The 18,185-nt window shown below is 51.3% G+C and overlaps 2 non-coding genes and 2 pseudogenes across 2 annotated transcripts; all 4 read right to left on the bottom strand.

Moving 5' to 3' along the window:
- Nucleotides 1–822: 822 nt before the first annotated feature.
- On the bottom strand, nt 823–9,921 carry LOC128041511 (28S ribosomal RNA; annotated as a pseudogene).
- Nucleotides 9,922–10,145: 224 nt separating this feature from the next.
- On the bottom strand, nt 10,146–10,298 carry LOC128041464 (5.8S ribosomal RNA). Its single transcript, XR_008196485.1, has one exon. It is a non-coding gene; the product is annotated as a 5.8S ribosomal RNA (ribosomal RNA).
- Nucleotides 10,299–10,618: 320 nt separating this feature from the next.
- On the bottom strand, nt 10,619–14,472 carry LOC105779159 (uncharacterized; annotated as a pseudogene).
- Nucleotides 14,473–17,716: 3,244 nt separating this feature from the next.
- Nucleotides 17,717–17,872, bottom strand: LOC128041523 (5.8S ribosomal RNA). The gene has a single exon (XR_008196532.1). It is a non-coding gene; the product is annotated as a 5.8S ribosomal RNA (ribosomal RNA).
- Nucleotides 17,873–18,185: the final 313 nt, after the last annotated feature.

Below are 18,185 nucleotides of genomic sequence, written 5' to 3'. Positions count from 1 at the left end.
ATCCTTTTCGTATATTCTGGGATGCCTCGCCGGGACGGATCGCTGGAGCACCGCCGGGAACCTAACTGGTGGGGGGCACCGACGTCCGGGTATGCGATGGGCGTGGGTAAGGCCGTGGATAACCCCTGCTCGCTCAATATCACTTCCCCCCTAAAGAGCTAAAAAAACTTGGTCAATGCGCTACCAGGCGACATACATGTGTCTGAAACAGGGTCATTGTTTTTTAGGTTCCATACGTCTTAAACAGGGACACTTTTTTTAGCCCAACACTTCCGTACCAACAGGGGCCAAAGTTGCGGATGGTGCTCGAGGCTTCTGCAAATCCGAGGCACTAAGGTGTGGACGGTGCTCGAGGCTCCGGCACATCCGACCTCCTAGGTGCCGATGCTGCTCGGGGCTCCGGCGCATCCCAGCCACCAAGGTGCCGGTGCTACGCGAGGCTCCCGCGCATCCGAACCACCAAGGTGCCGACTGTGGGGAGCTCCCCAACATGTCTGAAACGTGGACAGTTTTTTTAGGGCCAATTCCACTTAGCGACTTAGTGTTTTTAACTGAAATTTTGTTGTTGGCCCAAAACAAATACAAGAAGCCGAATATTGGGTCCATGAAATATGGCACGATGGCACGGCAGGGCAGAAAATTAAATAAGTCACCAACAGTGGGGAGCTCGCACCCGCACCAGCAAGGCCCCCGTTGTGCCATGTTCCCCGAAGGAGGCTGCACGGCCAAGTGTTTAACTAACTCCTTACACCAAGTCCCCACAGGAACCCGTGGTCGATTCGTGCAAGAGAACGAGGGGGGATCGGATCGGGATAGGGAGGGACGAATCGGGCGACAAAGGGTGAATCTTAGTGGATCGTGGCAAGGCCACTCGACACTTACAATACCCCGTCGCAGATTTAAGTCGTCAGAAGGATACTACCGCGCTCGGTGGGAATTATGTTTAAGGAGGCGCCGCGACTTGTCCGCCATGATCATCGTGCACCTACGACCGTGCCTCGGGGCCAGAGGCCCCTACTACGGGTCGGCAATCGGGCGACGGACGCGTGCGCCGCTTCTAGCCCGGATTCTAACTTAGAGGCGTTCGGTCTTAATCCGGTAAGACGGTAACCCGGCATCGGCTTTTCAACCAAGCGCGATGGCCAATTGTGTGAATCAACGGTTCTCTCGTACTAGGTTGAATTACAATTGCGACGCGACCATCGAGGGTAAAACTAACTTGTCTCATAACGGTCTAAACCCACCACGCTCCCTATTGGTGGGTGAACAATCCAACACTTGGTGAATTCTGTTTCACAATGATAGGAAGAGCCGACATCGAAGGATCAAAAGCAACGTCGCTATGAACGCTATCGCCACAAGCCGCTTATCCTCGTGGTAACTTTTCTAACACATCTAGCTTCAAATTTCAAGGTCTAAAGGATCGATAGGCCACGCTTTCACGGTTCAGATTCGATCGGAAATCGAATCAAACGAGCTTTTACCCTTTTGTTCTACACGAGATTGCTCGTTGAGCTCATCTTAGGACACTGCGTTATCTTTTAATGATGTGCCGCTTCACCAAACTCCCCACCGACAATGTTTTCACGCGGATCGGTAGGCCAAAGTCGACCTTGGGTCCAAAAAGAGGGTCGTGCCCACCTCCGATTCACTAATAAGTAAAATAACGTTAAAAGCAAAGTGGTATTTCAATTTCGCCGAGAGCTCCAACTTATCCTACACCTCTCAAGTCATTTCACAAAGTCGGACTAGAGTCAAGCTCAACAGGTCTTCTTTCCCCATCGATTCTCGCCAAGCCCGTTCCCTTGGGCGTGGTTTCATTGGATAGTAGATAGGACGGTGGGAATCTCATTAATCCATTCATGTGCGCCACTAATTAGACGACAAGGCATTTGGCTACCTTAAGAGAGTCATAGTTACTCTCGCCGTTTACCGTGCTTGGTTGAATTTCTTCACTTTGACATTCGTAACATCGCGTAAATCACATTGCGTGAGCATCCGCAGGACCATCGCAATGCTTTGTTTTAATTAAACAATCGATTCCCTTGTCCGCATTTCCGATTCGAAGTCGATTGTTTGTCGCCGGGAAGGCCCCAAGGAGCCGCTCGATCAATCCCTCGGCAAGCACGCTGGCGACCCGCTCTTCTTGCTGGAGCGGCTTCGAAAAGGTCTGCCAGAGTCGATGGGTTCGGACTAGGACCCCGTGCCCGACCCTCGAGCCAATCCTTTTCCCGAGGTTACGGATCCATTTTGCCAACTTCCTTGCCTACATTGTTCCATTGACCGAGGATGTTCACCTTGGAGACTGATGCGTTTTGAGTACGACAGCGCGGACGGCACTCGGTCCTCCAAATTTTCAAGGGTCACGGGCGACGGACACCACGCGACGTCGCGGTGCTCTTCGTCATTGGACCCTACCTCCTACCGAGCTGCTTCGAGGGTGGGCGGTAGTTAAATAGAAAAGATAACTCTTCCGAGGCCCCGCCGACGCCTCCAGACTCCCTAACTTTGCTGTCGATCGCCGCATCTCGGTTCAAGAATTTTAACCCGATTCCTCGAAGCTCGCTACTGGACGCGCTTATCGGACAGAGTTCCTGTCTCTTAGGATCGACAAACCCATGTGCAAGTGTCGCTCACATGGAACCTTTCTCCTCTTGACCTTCAAAGTTCTCATTTGAATATTTACTACTACCACCAAGATCTCGACCGACGGCTCGCTTGGGCTCGCGCCGGGTTTCTGGTGACCGTCGCGCCTCCTACTCATCGGGCTCGCCCTTACCCCGATGGTAGGGTATAGGTCGCGCTTAAGTGCCATCCATTTTGGGGCTAGTTGATTCGACAGTAAGTTGTTACACACTCCTTAGCGGATTTCGACTTCCATGACCACCGCCCCATTGTCTTAATCGACCAACACCCTTTGTGGGTTCTAGGTTAGCGTGTAGTTGGGCACCGCACCCGACTTCCGGCTCATCCCAATCGCCAGATTCTACTTACCAAAATGGCCCACTTGAGCTCTCGATTAGTGGCGCAACTCAACTAAACAATCGCTACTGCCTTACCTATTTAAAGTTTGAGAATAGGTCGAGGTGTTGCGCCTCGATGCCTCTAATCATTGGCTTTACCCGATAGAACTCGCTAAGGGCTCCGGCTATCCCGAGGGAAACTTTGGAGGAACCACTACTAGTGTCATGGGTTGCGCATGGGATCTCGCAACCATGAGCGGATTCGTCATGATCCATCGCATTCGAGGGAGGCCATTTGGCCCAATTGACCGGGTCCATTGCTTGAGGAATTAAAAGCCCATCTCCGGAGCTTGGCAAATAAGGAAAGTGATCTTTTGAAGATATGCTTGGCAAATATGAAAGGTGATCTTTTGAGATATGTGATCCTAGATATTAAATGAAATCTTTAGAAGATACGATTATGTAATCTTAGAGATTTGATATTGGGATAGCTTTTAATTGTGGCCATTGATGTATTTTGATTTAGACCGTTGATTTTGGAGAGCCTCAACTATAAATAGAGGACTCTCTGTTTATTGTAATTCATTCAGTTGTTAATAAGAATTTTGAGAGTATTCACTCAAACTTTTCTCTCAAGTGTTCTTGCTTTTGTTCTTATTTCAAGGCTCGTTCTTACTTCGTTCTTCTGCTGTTCTTCGTGGTAACCTTAAGGGAATTCTGTTGAATCCTTTATTGTTGCGAGTTAAGCTGACTTAGGCGTTTTTACTGTTGAATCCTTTATTACTGCAAGTTAGGTTGACTTAGGCGTTTTTGAGCAAAGAAACTACCTAAGGCCGCACGGATCCGTGAGAAAACTCTAAGTCCGTGACAGTTGGTATCCGAGCCAGTGTTTATAGGTACCAATGAAAGATGTCCAAAGAAGCTGCTGAGAATGTTGAGGGAATGGAGACCCGTAGGAGGGCTAGGAAAGCTAGTCGATCGAGAGACATACTGTCAGCTTTGGAGGATCGAGTCATCACTCTCGAGGATTCCATGGGAGACATCAAGGAGAGGATTGATGATGTCGATGATAGGATCCATGGTGGGTTGTAGTCCATGCAGGAGCAACTCAAAGAGTATGTGTTGGATAATGTTGAAAAACTGAATGGCAGAGATGATGCCATTGAGGCTATGGTAACAGCCTTGAAAGAGGAGATTGCGGAGCTCAAAGGTGAACTCACAATCTACAAGGTTGCTTTGGGCAATGGAGGGTTAGTCAGAGCACCCAAGCCCAAAGTGTTGATGTTCCCAAGCCAAAGGAGTTCAAGGGAACAAGGTCTGCTAGAGATGTGGACAACTTTCTTTAGGGAATCGAGCAATACTTTCGTGCCAAAGGCATTACGGAGGATGCCACTAAGGTAACTACTACTGCTATGTATCTCACTGACGTTGCTTTGTTGTGGTGGCGTCGTAGGTCCACCGATGTGAGTCGTTGTGGGACTAAAATTGGAACTTGGGAGGAGTTTCGGCGTGAGTTTAAAGTACAGTTTTACCCAGAGTATGCTGAGGATGAGGCTCGGGCAAAATTGCACTGACTTACGCAACAAGACACTGTGAGAGAGTATGTGCAGGAATTTAGCAAACTTATGCTTCAAATCTCAGATATGGGTGAGAAAGAAGCCTTCTTTTCCTTCATGGATGGGTTGAAACCGTGGGCAAAGCAAGAGTTGCAACGCCGAGAAGCGCAAGAGCTTACCAAGGTGATGTCTTTGGCAGAACCGCTTGCTGAATTTGGTGGGAAGAAAGACAATGCGAATTCTTCTAAGCCCAGATTCAATCAAAAGGGTAATAGTGGGGGAGATAAAGAAAGGCCCGCTAGGAATGGCAATGGTAAGAAACCTTGGGACAAGAGAAAGAGTGGGCCTATAAGTTGCTTTCACTGCGATGGTCCACATATGATCGTGGATCGCTTAAAGAAGGCCGCTCTCACGGCTATGGAAACAAAGGGGGAGTCAGATGTAGAGGACAACAATCTCGATTCGATACTAGGGGGTGTCGAAGATAGAACGAGTCATAGATTGATGTTTGTGGACATTATTATGGCCGGTAAAAATTTAATCGTTAGTCGACCTCAAGGCGTCGATTTGTTCATGTCCGAAGAGGCAGTTCAGAAACTTGGGCTCAAGATAGAGAATGAGCTGGGTCGGATCAAAATAGTGAACTCAGAAAGTGTCCCAATCAAGGGTGTTAACAAGGGAGTGGATCTTCAACTGGGTGATTGGGCCGGCAAGGTATCCATTAAGGTAATACCACTCGATGACTATGATTGTGTGGTTGGACTAAGTTTTCTTGATCAGGTTAAGGCACTTATTGCCCCTTCGAGTGATTACATGGTGATTGCGGGTTCGAACCATCCATGCATGGTAAGAATGACAAGGAAGAGAAGCTTAGAGGGAAAAACACTATCAGCAATTGAATTTTCTAAAGGAGTACGCAAGGATGAAGTCTCTTATTTGGCTACCTTGAAGATCGAGGATACCGTTAAGTCCATTAGTGAAATCCCGAATAAAGTGAGCCAATTATTGCAGTGCTTTCGGGATGTGATGCCTGCTCAGTTGCCAAAAAGTTTGCCACCAAAGAGGAAGGTGGACCACAAAATTGAGTTAGTGTCCAACGTGGTGCCACCAGCAAGGGCCCCCTATCGTATGGCTCCGCCAGAGTTAGAAGAATTGCGAAAATAGCTGAAGGAGCTATTGGATGCAGGATTTATTAGACCATCTAAATCCCCATACGGTGCGCCAGTGTTGTTTCAAAAGAAACATGATGGGTCCTTGAGAATGTGCATTGATTATCGAGCTCTAAACAAGGTCACGGTAAAGAACAAGTACCCTATTCCTCTTATTGCAGATTTGTTCGACCAACTTGGTAGTGCAAGATGGTTTACCAAGTTGGATTTGAGATCGGGGTACCATCAAGTTCGGATAGCCGAGGGGGATGAACCAAAGACAGCTTGTGTGACACGATATAGTTCGTACGAGTTCCTTGTGATGCCTTTCGGACTCACGAATGCCCCAGCTACCTTCTTCACCCTAATGAATAAGGTACTTCAAGCTTTCCTTGATCGTTTTGTGGTTGTTTATCTTGATGATATTGTGGTGTATAGCAAGTCTCTCGAGGAGCACGTGGAACACTTGAGGGAGGTGTTCCAAACTTTGAGGGAAAATGAGTTGTTTGTTAAGGAGGAGAAGTGCTCATTTGCCCAACAAGAGGTGTCATTCTTAGGCCACATTGTGGGAGGGGGTAAGATCCGAATGGATAAGAGCAAGGTTCGAACCATTTCTGAGTGGGGGCCCCCAACCAAGGTGACAGAGTTGAGATCTTTTCTTGGGTTGGCAAATTACTATCGATGCTTTATTAAAGGCTACTCGAGAATTACCACAACCTTGACGGACATGTTAAAAAAAGGGAAGGTATGGGATTGGAATCCGGAATGTGAGAGGGCCTTTAATCAATTGAAGCAAGAGATGACGAAGGAACCTGTGCTTGCCTTGCCAGATTTTTCGAGGCCATATGAGGTACACACAGATGCATCAGATTATGCTATTGGGGGAGTCCTAACGCAAGATGGACATCTTATTGCTTTCGAGAGTCGAAAGCTTAATGAGACGGAGCGAAGATAGACGGTCCAAGAGAAGGAGATGACTGCGGCGGTGCATTTCTTGCACACTTGGAGGCATTATTTATTGGGTTCTAGGTTCGTTGTCCTTACTGATAATGTTGCCAACAGTTAATTTCTAACCCAGAAAAAGTTGTCTCCCAAACAGGCTCGTTGGCAGGTCTTTCTTCTTAACTGAATTTGACTTTACCATGGAGTATAAGCCGGGGAGTGCCAACATTGTGGCCGACGCACTGAGTCAAAAGATGGAATTTGCGGTACTTAGCCAACCTGATGGTTCCTTGTTGGAACGTATTCGAGAAGGATTGTCCCATGATCCCACAACCAAAAATTTGACGGAGTTGGCCAAGGAGGGAAAAACGAGAAGATTTTGGCTTGATGGAGAGCTGCTATACACCCAAGGGCGTCGCCTCTATGTGCCTCATTATGGGAAGCTACGTAAGGAAGTCATGAAAGAGTGCCATGACTCGAGATGGGCGGGCCACCCAGGGATGCACCGTACTTTGGCCCTTTTGGAGGAACGTTATTATTGGCCTCACATGGGTGATGATGTGGAAACTTATGTGAAGACTTGTGCGGTTTGCCAACAAGACAAGGTTGAGTTAAAGACCCAAAGTGGTTTGCTTCAACCCTTGCCCATTCCGGAAAGACCGTGGGAGAGTTTATCCATGGATTTTATTGTTGGTTTACCTAAGTCCGACGGGTTTATTTAGTATTCTTGTTGTGGTGGGATGTGTTCTCAAGTATACGACGTTCATTCCGCCACCAAGGAATGTCCTCACGAGGAGGCGCTCGCTTATTCCTTAGAGATGTGGTAAAATATTGGGGCGTGCCACAGTCGATTGTCAGTGATTGAGATGGGCGATTCACAGGTCGGTTCTGGACCGAGTTGTTCAAGTCAATGGGCTCAGACTTGAACTTTTCCATGAGTATGCATCCGCAAACCGATGGGCAAACTGAGAGAGTAAATGCATTGTTAGAAACATATCGGCGACACTATGTGAGTGCCACACAAAGGGATTGGCTAAAGTTATTGGATGTGGCTCAATTCTCATATAACTTGCAGTGAAGTGGGGCAACGAACCAAAGTCCATTTGAGATAGTGACGGGCCAATAGCCACTCACACCCAATGCTGTGGTAACTCGTTATACAGGACCAAATCCGGCAGCTTATCATTTTGCGAAGGATTGGCAAGAGAAGAATGACTTGGCTAGGGCTTGTTTACACAAGGCAAGCAAGCGCAATAAGAAGTGGGCCGATCAAAACCGAAGAGACGTGCAATTTCAAGTGGGTGTTTCAGTCCTTGCCAAACTACACTTGATGTTGCGATATACGGGCTTGCACAAAGGGCTCGTGCGAAGGTTTGAGGGGCCATTTAAAGTTGTTTAGAGAGTGGGCAAAGTGGCATACAAGCTTGAGTTGCCTCCAAAACTTAAAATCCACCCAGTGTTCCATGTAAGTATGCTTAAGCCATTTCATTGCGACCAAGACGATCTGAATCGGGGCAAGTCTGAACGAGCACCAATGGGGGTAAAGGTCTCTTATGACCACGACGTGGAAACCATTAAGGCAGACCGTGTGATTAGACAAAAGTACCATCGACGCGCCATGAATACTTAGTTCGATGGAAGGACTTCGATAGCGAAGCGGGTTGGGAACCCGCCGAGGCATTGTGCCGCCCAAGGAAAATTGACCGAGCCCATGAGGAGGACGAGACGAGGGCGTCGCTAGAACAAGTGGGGGAAAATGTCACGGGTTGCGCATGGGATCTCGCAACCATGACGGATTCGTACGATCCATCGCATTCGAGGGAGGTCATTTGGCCCAACTGGACTGGTCCATTGCTTGGAGGAATTAAAAGCCATCTCCGGAGCTTGGCAAATAAGGAAAGTGATCTTTTGAAGATATGCTTGGCAAATATGGAAGGTGACCTTTTGAGATATGTGATCCTAGATATTAAATGAAATCTTTAGAAGATACGATTATGTAATCTTAGAGATTTGATATTGTGATAGCTTTTAATTGTAGCCTTTGATGTATTTTGATTTAGACCGTTGATTTTGGAGAGCCTCAACTATAAATAGAGGACTCTCCGCTCATTGTAATTCATTCAGTTGTTAATAAGAATTTTGAGAGTATTCACTCAAACTTTTCTCTCAAGTGTTTTTGCTTTTGTTCATATTTCAAGGCTCGTTCTTACTTCGTTCTTCTGCTGTTCTTCGTGGAAACCTTAAGGGAATTTTGTTGAATCCTTTATTGTTGTGAGTTAAGCTGACTTAGGCGTTTTTACTGTTGAATCCTTTATTGCTGCAAGTTAGGCTGACTTAGCCGTTTTTGAGCAAAGAAACTGCCTAAGGCCGCACGGATCCGTGAGAAAACTCTAAGTCCGTGACACTAGACGGTTCGATTAGTCTTTCACCCCTATACCCAAGTCAGACGAACGATTTGCACGTCAGTATCGTTACGGGCCTCCACCAGAGTTTCCTCTGGCTTCGCCCCGCTAAGGCATAGTTCACCATCTTTCGGGTCCCGACAGGCATGCTCTCACTCAAACCCTTCTCGAAGATCAAGGTCGGTCGGCGGTGCACTGCGAGGATCCCGCCAATCGCCTTCCTTGCGCTTACGGGTTTTCTAGCCCGCTGACTCAGACACATGTCGACTCCTTGGTCCGTGTTTCAAGACGGCCGAATGGGAGCCCGCAGTCGACGCCCGAGCACGCAGTATCAAGCACGCCGAGACGGCGCGCATCGAGTCCCACGATCTGGCGACGACGTCTCCACAGCGTCGAATGTCTCGACTTGGCCGCCGCCACGACCCGCGTCGGTCCACGGCCGAGCCGACGGTGGGCCGGCTCTCGCTGTTCCATATCCGGACGGGCATATCATCGGCCCCATCCGCTTCGCTCCCGACAATTTCAAGCACTCTTTGATTCTCTTTTCAAAGTCCTTTTCATCTTTCCCTCACGGTATTTGTTCGCCATCGGCCTCTCGCCAGATTTAGCCTTTGGCGGAATTTATCACCGATTAGGTCTGATTCCCAAACAACTCGACTCGTAGATAGCGCCTCTTGGTGCGACAGGTCCGCACGACGGGCTCTCACCCTCTCGGCGCCCTTTCCGGGGACTTGGGCGATCCACCGCCGAGGACGCTTTTCGGACTACAATTCAGATGCCGATGGCGACCGATTCTAAAGTCGGGCTTTTCCGGTTCGCTTCGCTATTACTAGGGAATCTCGTAAGTTTCTTTTCCTCCACTTATTGATATGCTTAAACTCGGTGGGTAATCCCGCTTAACTGGGTCGCGATGCGAGCACCGCCCCACGATGCTTGGGAAGGGTTCAAGGGTCTCGATCGATGAACGTGCGACGACCAACGAGGTTCTTGACAAAGATACCACCAATCATTGCGACGATGATGTCGCCGAGGACTCAATTTAGGCCAACCACCGGCCGTGGCGCACGGAGGCCAATTTCGCCAGCGGTCCAACCGAGGCTCGAGGGCTCATGGTTGGATGGGGGCGACGACGCGTGACACCAGCAGACGTGCCCTCGGCCTAATGGCTTGGGGCGAACTTGCGCTCAAAGACTCGATGGTTCACGGGATTTTACAATTCACACCAAGTATCGCATTTCGCTATGTTCTTCATCGATGCGAGAGCCGAGATATCCGTTACCGAGAGTCGTTATGTATATTTTGCGACAAGAGAACAACATCATCAAGAATCGATATCGCGAGCGGTGCGGCGGCGTAAGACGTGCCCCTTTTTTCGTTTCGATTCCTTGGCGCGATTCGCGCCGGTGGTTTGTTCGTTTTGCCTCGAAGAGGTTGATCCTGACATCTCACCGGACCCGATGGGAAAAGGGACGATGAGATCGACCGCTCTGAGACACGGGGGTGGCGAGAGGCGAGGATGCACCCGCACCACCTCCGGTGTTGTTTGCAACGCGTTCACGGGTCGTTCTGCTAGGCAGGTTTCGATAATGATCCTTCCGCAGGTTCACCTATGGAAACCTTGTTACGACTTCTCCTTCCTCTAAATGATAAGGTTCAGTGGACTTCTCGTGACGTCGCGGGCAGCGAACCACCCACGCCGCCGCGATCCAACACTTCACCGACCATTCAATCGGTAGGAGTGACGGCGGTGTGTACAAAGGCGGGGGCGTAGTCAACGCGAAATGATGACTCGCGCTTACTAGGAATTCCTCATTGAAGACCAACAATTGCAATGATCTATCCCCATCACGATGAAATTTCAAAGATTACCCAGCCCGCTCGGCCAAGGCTATAGGCTCGTTGAATACATCGCCTAAAGGCGTGCATGCCCGTAACATCTAAGGGCATCACAGCACTGTTATTGCCTCAAACTTCCTTGGCCTAAAAGGCCATAGTCCTCTAAGAAGCTAGCCACAGAGGATCACCTCCGTGTAGCTAGTTAGCAGGTCGAGGTCTCGTTCATTAACTAAATTAACTGCATAAATTGCTCCACCAACTAAGAACGGCCATGCACCACCACTCATAGAATCAAGAAAGAGCTCTCATCATCAATCCTTACTATGTCGGACTCGTAAGTTTCCGTGTTGAGTCAAATTGCCGCAGCTCCACTCCTGGTCGTGCCCTTCCACAATTCCTTTAAGTTTCAGCCTTGCGACCATACTCCCCTGGAACCCAAAGATTTTGATTTTCATAAGGTCCCGGCGGAATCCTAAAAGCAATATCCGCCGTTCCTCGGTCAAGATCGTTTATGGTTGAGGCGGGACGGATGTCGATCGCCTTCGAGCCCCAACTTTCATTCTTGATTAATGAAAACATCCTTGGCAAATGCTTTCGCAGCTTGTTCGCCTTTCATAAATCCAAGAATTTCACCTCGACTATGGAATACGTAATGCCCCGACCGTCCCTCGTTAATCATTACTCCGATCCCGAAGGCCAACACAATAGGATCGAAATCCTATGATGTTATCCCATGCTAATGTATACAAGCGTGTAGGCCTACTTTGAGCACTCTAATTTCTTCAAAGTAACAATACGAGGAACGACCTACCAATTAAGCCTGAGAGCGCATCGCCGGGAGTAGGACGAAAGAGCCGGTGCTCACCGTGAGGCTGACCGGCCGACCCACTCCTAAATCCAACTACGAGCTTTTTAAGCGCAACAACTTAAATATACGCTATTAGATTTGGAATTACCGCGATCGCCGGCACCAGACTTGCCCTCCAATGGATCCTCGTTAAAGGATTTAGATTGTACTATTCCAATTACTGCACTCATAGAGCCCAGTATTGTTATTTATTGTCACTACCTCCCCGTGTCGATTGGGTAATTTGCGGCCCATCGCCTTCCTTGGATGTGGTAGTCGTTTCTCGTGTTCCTCTCCAAATCGAACCCTAATTCTCCGTCACCCGTCACCACCATAGTAGGCCACTATCCTACCATCGAAAGTTGATAGGCGAGAAATTTGAATGATGCGTCGCCAAAGACAAAGGCCGTGCGATCCGTCGAGTTATCATGAATCATCGAACAACGGCAAAGCCCGTCGACCTTTTATCTAATAAATGCATCCCTTCCAAGTCGGGATTGTTGCACGATTAGCTCTAGAATTACTACGCTTATCCGAGTAGCAAATACCATCAAACAAACTATAATCGATTTAATGAGCCATTTCGGCCACGATCAATTTGTTCATACTTACACATGCATGGCTTAATCTTTGAGACAAGCATATGACTCTTGGCAGATCAACCGGTAGCATTCTCCATGACGTCGGCGCCGCATGGCCCTCAACATGCCGCGTGAGCAACGAAGAGGTCATAACAGAGCACAAGCATCGTCCGTGTCAAGAGACATAATGCATAGGCATCAAGAGAGAAGGGCCTGAACCCACGCATAGAAAAAATGCATAGGCATCGTCCGAAAGGCCGATCGAGCACCAGTGTACCGACGAGGCCACGGCAATTTAAGGGGCGCACTCGGGACACAAGGCACGATTGAGGTCCACCACGCATCCCGAAGGGCACGAGATGGAGAAGGGACGGCAACACATCCATAATTCCATCTGGCTTAGGTACGCAACACAAGATCCCGATCCCACCCCCTGAGTTCAATTACAACAAGGGGACTTAATGAAGAGGAGTGTGGCTCGACAGTTCGATGCGAGTAGCACGGAGCCTGCCAATACACACAACCAAAACACCACTCATATGCCCATTGCGTACTAGTAGTAGCCCCCACGCACACCGCCCAACAGCCCACCCAACCAATCGAATGGTAGGGGAGCGGAAGGAACAACGAACGAGGGCACGGAAGGAACAAGGAACAACCGCTTGGCACGAGAACTACGAGGAGCAAAGTCCCACTGGGACTTGGTCGAGCCAAGACCGAGCCTACAATCTCAACTTACACCCCCCAGTGAGCCGTTGCCGTCAAAAGGAGTTGGTACTGGGGTCACGAACAGCTTCGAATGCAGGGAAGGGCTTGGCAAGGCCAAGATGCCGTGTGGTCGCCGACCTGGGATGCACAAGGCATCCCTAAACATGACGGGGCCGAATGGGCAAGCCGATCTCGAGCCCATAGCAATGCATAAGCCACCCCAAGAGATCTTTTCCCGATCTAGGGGACTTGGTCCTCGAGTCGTTGGCTACATTTCTATGGGCATGAGCTTGACCGGCCGAAAAATCTTCACCCCCCACTACCACCGGTGACCAACCCACCACCCTTGGTGAGTCATGCGGGACGACCCGACCCCTATGGGGGGCTAGACGCACCTCACCTCGGGTCGGAGGGGGGGCACGTCAAGGGGCAGCAGATCTCTACCCGTTAAAGAGCTAAAAAACTTCGTCAATCTACTACCAGGAAACATTCGTATGTCTGAAACAGGGACACTTTCCTTTAGCCCGCACATACTAGGCCCCAAGGTGCCGATGGTGGTCGAGGCTCCCGCACATCTAAGCAGTAAGGTTGCCGATGGTGTCCGAGGCTCCCGCACATCCCAGCCCCCAAGGTGCCGATGCTGGTCGAGGCTCCCGTACATCCGAGCCACCAAGGTCCTGATGCTGGTCGAGGCTCCCGCACATCCCAGCACCAAGGTGTCGATGCAGCTCGAGGCTCCCGCATATCCGAGCCACCAAGGTGTCGATGGTGCACGAGGCTCCCCCACATCCAAGCACCAAGGTACCGATGAGGCTCGAGGCTCCTGGACATCCCAGCACCAAGGTGCCGATGCTCCTCGGGGCTCCCGCACATCCGAGCCACCAAGGTACCGATGGTGCTCGAGGCTCCCACACATCCAAGCACCAAGGTACCGATGCTGCTTGAGTCTCCCGCACATCCGAGCCACCAAGGTGCCGATGCGGCTCGGGGCTCCCGCACATCCCAACACCAAGGTGCCGATGCGGCTTGAGGCTCCCGCACATCCGAGCCACCAATGTGCCGATGGTGCTCGAGTCTCCCGCACATTCAAGCACCAAGGTGCCGATGCTGCTCGAGTCTCCCGCACATCCGAGCCACAAAGGTGCCGATGCGGCTCGGGGTTCCCGCACATCCCAGCACCAAGGTGCCGATGCGGTTTGAGGCTCCCGCACATCCGAGCCACCAAGGTGCCGGTTCTGCTCGAGGCTCCCGCACATCCAAGCACCAAGGTGCCAATACTGCTCGAGTCTCCCGCATATCCGAGCCACCAAGGTGCCGATGGTGGTCGAGGCTCCCGCACATCCAAGCACCAAGGTGCCGATCCGCCGAGGCTCCCAGACATCCGACCCACCAAGGTGCCGATGCCGCCATGTGCTCCGGCATGACCAAGGGCCCAAGGTGCTGGAGGCTCTTGTTCTGTAAGGGGAGGGACCGGGACAACTCGCTGCATCGTTTTCTATATGCTGTGATGGATCCCCGGAGAATGAGCAGTGCCCTGGACAACCCCTGCTTGCTCAATATCACTTCCCCCCTAAAGAGCTAAAAAAACTTGGTCAATGCGCTACGAGGCGACATTCATGTGTCTGAAACGGGGACACTTTTTTTAGCCCGACACTCCCGCACAAACAGGGGCCCAACTTTAGCTTTGGTGTTTGAGGCTTCCGCGCATCCTAGCACCAAGTTGTCGATGGTGCTCGAGGCTCCCGCACATCCAAGCACCAAGGTTACCGATGGTAGCCGAGGCTCCCGCACATCCGAGCACCAAGGTGCCGACGGGGCACGAGGCTCCCCCACATCCAAGCACCAAGGTGCCTATGCTGCTCGAGGTTCTCACACATCCGAGGCACCAAGGTGCCGATGCTGCTCGAGGCTCCCGCACATCCCAGCACCAAGGTACCGATGGTGCTCGAGGCTCCCGCACATCCTAGCACCAAGGTGCCGATGGTCCTCGAGGCTCCCATACATCCGAGCCACCAAGGTGCCGGTTCTGCTCAAGGCTCCCGCACATCCAAGCACCAAGGTGCCGATGGTGCTCGAGGCTCCCGCACATCCGAGCACCAAGGTGCCGATGCTGCTCGAGGCTCCTGCACATCCGAGGCACCAAGGTGCCGATGGTGCTCGAGGCTCCCGCACATCCCAACACCAAGGTGCCGATGGTGCTCGAGGCTCCCGCACATCCGAGCCACCAAGGTGTCGATGGTGCTCGAGGCTCCCGCACATCGAAGCTCCAAGGTGCCGATGGTGGTCGAGGCTCTCGCACATCCGGGTACCAAGGTACCGATGGTGCTCGAGGCTCTCGCACATACGAGCCACCAAGGTGCCGATACTGCCATGTGCTCTAGCATGACCAAGGGCCCAAGGTGCTGGAGGCTCTTGTTCTGAAAGGGGAGGGACCGGGACAGCTCGCTGCATCATTTTCTATATACCGGGATGGATCACCAGAGTGCCACCGGATGAATCACCAGAGTGCCACCGGATGGATCGTCGGAGCACCGCGGGAACCTAACCGGCGGTGGGGGCACTGACGTCCGGGCATGAGATGGGCGTGGGCAATGCCCTGGACAACCCCTGCTCACTCAATATCACTTCCCCCTGAAAGAGCTAAAAAAACTTGGTCAATGCGCTACCAGGAAACATTCTTTTTGTGTCTGAAACGGGGACACTTTTTTTATCCCGACGCTCCCGCACCAACAGGGGCCCAACTTCAGCTTTGGTGCTCGAGGCTTCCGCACATCCTAGCACCAAGGTGTCGATAGTGGTCGAGGCTCCCGCACATCCGAGCACCAAGGTTGCCGATGGTGGCCGAGGCTCCCGCACATCCGAGCACCAAGGTGCCGATGGTGCTCGAGGCTCCCACATATCCAAGCCACTAAGGTGCTTGAGGCTCTTGTTGCAAAAGGGGAGTGACCGAGATGATTCCTTCATTGTTGGGTATCCGAATTCTACCCTTGGATTGGGGAGGGACCGGGACGGTTCATTCATATTATTGGGTACCGAACATGTAACGATATTTGAATTCTAGCTTTGGTATTGGGGAGGGACTCGGTTCATCCTTTTCGTATATTCTGGGATGCCTCGCCGGGACGGATCGCCGGAGCACCGCCGGGAACCTAACTGGTGGGGGGGCACCGACGTCCGGGCATGCGATGGGCGTGGGCAATGCCCTGGATAACCCCTGCTCGCTCAATATCACTTCCCCCCTAAAGAGCTGAAAAAACTTGGTCAATGCGCTACCAGGCGACATACATGTGTCTAAAACAGGGTCTTTTTTTTTAGGTTCCATACGTCTGAAACAGGGACACTTTTTTTAGCCCAACGCTTCCGCACCAACAGTGGCCAAAGTTGCGGATGGTGGTCGAGGGTCATGTACATCCGAGGCACCAAGGTGTGGATGGTGCTCGAGGCTCCGGCACATCCGACCTCCTAGGTGCCGATCGTCGCCGGGCTCGGGCATCCCACCACCAAGGTGCTGTGTTAAAGTGAGGCTCCCCAGATCCAATCATCAAGGTGCTTGGTGTGGGAGCTCCCAACATGTCCAAACGGGACGCTTTTTGGGGGCCAATTCCACTTAGCGACTTAGTGTTTTTAACTAAAAATTTTGTTGTTGGCCAAAAACAAATACAAGAAGCCGAATGTTGGGTCCATGAAATATTGCATGATGGCATGGCAGGGCAGAAAATTGAACAAGTCACCAACAATGGGGAGCTCGCACCCGCACCAGCAAGGCCTCCGTTGTGCCATGTTCCCCGAAGGGGGCTGCACGGCCAAGTGTTTAACTAACTCCTTACACCAAGTCCCCCACCTGGGGACCCCAGGGTTGGGTCGTGCAAGAGAATGAGGGGGGATCGGATCGACGGCGGGGAGGGATTAATCGGCGACAAAGGGTGAATCTCGATGGATCGTGGCAAGAAGGCCACTCGCCACTTACAATACCCGTCGATATTTAAGTCGTCGCAAAGGATTCTACCCCCGCTTCGGTGGGAATTACGCTCGTGGAGGTGCCGAACTTGTCCGCCATGGTCGCTGCACCTCACGACACCGACGCTGTCGCCGCCCCCATCCGCTTCCTCCCGACAATTTCAAGCACTCTTTGACTCTCTTTTCAAAGTCCTTTTCATCTTTCCTTGCGGTATTTGTTCGCTATCGCCTCTCGCCAGATTTAGCCTTGGGACGAAATTTACCGCCCGATTAGGGTGCATTCCCAAACAACTCGACTCAGAGACGCCTCTTGGTGCAACAGGTCCGCACGACGGGTCTCACCTCTCCGGCGCCCTTTCGGGGGACTTGGGCACGGTCCGCCGAGGACGCTTCTCGGACTACAATTCGATGCTGATGGCGACCGATTCTCAAGCTGGGCTTTTCCCGGTTTGCTCACCGTTACTAGGGGAATCCTAGTAAGTTTCTTTTCCTCCGCTTATTGATATGCTTAAACTTAGCGGGTAATCCCGTCTGACCTAGGGTCGCGATGCGAGCACCGTCCTTGCGATACCGAAAGGGTTCAAGGGTCTCGATCGATGAACGCGCACGACTCCGAACGAGTTTGCTTACAACATTACCACCAATCGTTGCGACGATGATGTTGTCGAGGACTCAAATTTAGGCCAACCGCCAGCTGTGAGCGCACGGGAGGCCAATTTCCGCTCGCAGTCCAACCGAGGCTCGAGGGCTCATGGTTGGATGGGGGCAACGATGCGTGACACCCAGGCAGACGTGCCCTCGGCCTAATGGCTTGGGGCGCAACTTGCGTTCAAAGACTCGATGGTTCACGGGATTCTGCAATTCACACCAAGTATCGCATTTTGCTACATTCTTCATCGATGCGAGAGTCGAGATATCCATTGCCGAGAGTCGTTATGTATATTTTGCGACAAGAGAACAACATCACTGAAGCACCGACATCACAAACGGTGCGGCGACAAAAGACGTGCCCCTTTTTTCGTTTCGATTCCTTGGCGCGATTCGCACCGGGGGTTTGTTCGTTTTGCCTCGAAAAGGTTGATCCCGACATCTCATTGGACTCGATGGGCAAAGGGACGATGAGACCGACCGCTCTGAGACACGGGGGTGGCGAGAGGCGAGGATGCACCCGCACCACCTCCGGTGTTTTTTACAACGCGTTCACGGGTCGCTCGCTGGCGAGTTTCGACAATGATCCTTCCGCAG

The sequence above is a fragment of the Gossypium raimondii genome, chromosome 5, assembly GCF_025698545.1.
Source record: "Gossypium raimondii isolate GPD5lz chromosome 5, ASM2569854v1, whole genome shotgun sequence".
Lineage (NCBI taxonomy): Eukaryota > Viridiplantae > Streptophyta > Magnoliopsida > Malvales > Malvaceae > Gossypium > Gossypium raimondii.
This window is presented reverse-complemented; position numbering and strand designations above follow the sequence as displayed.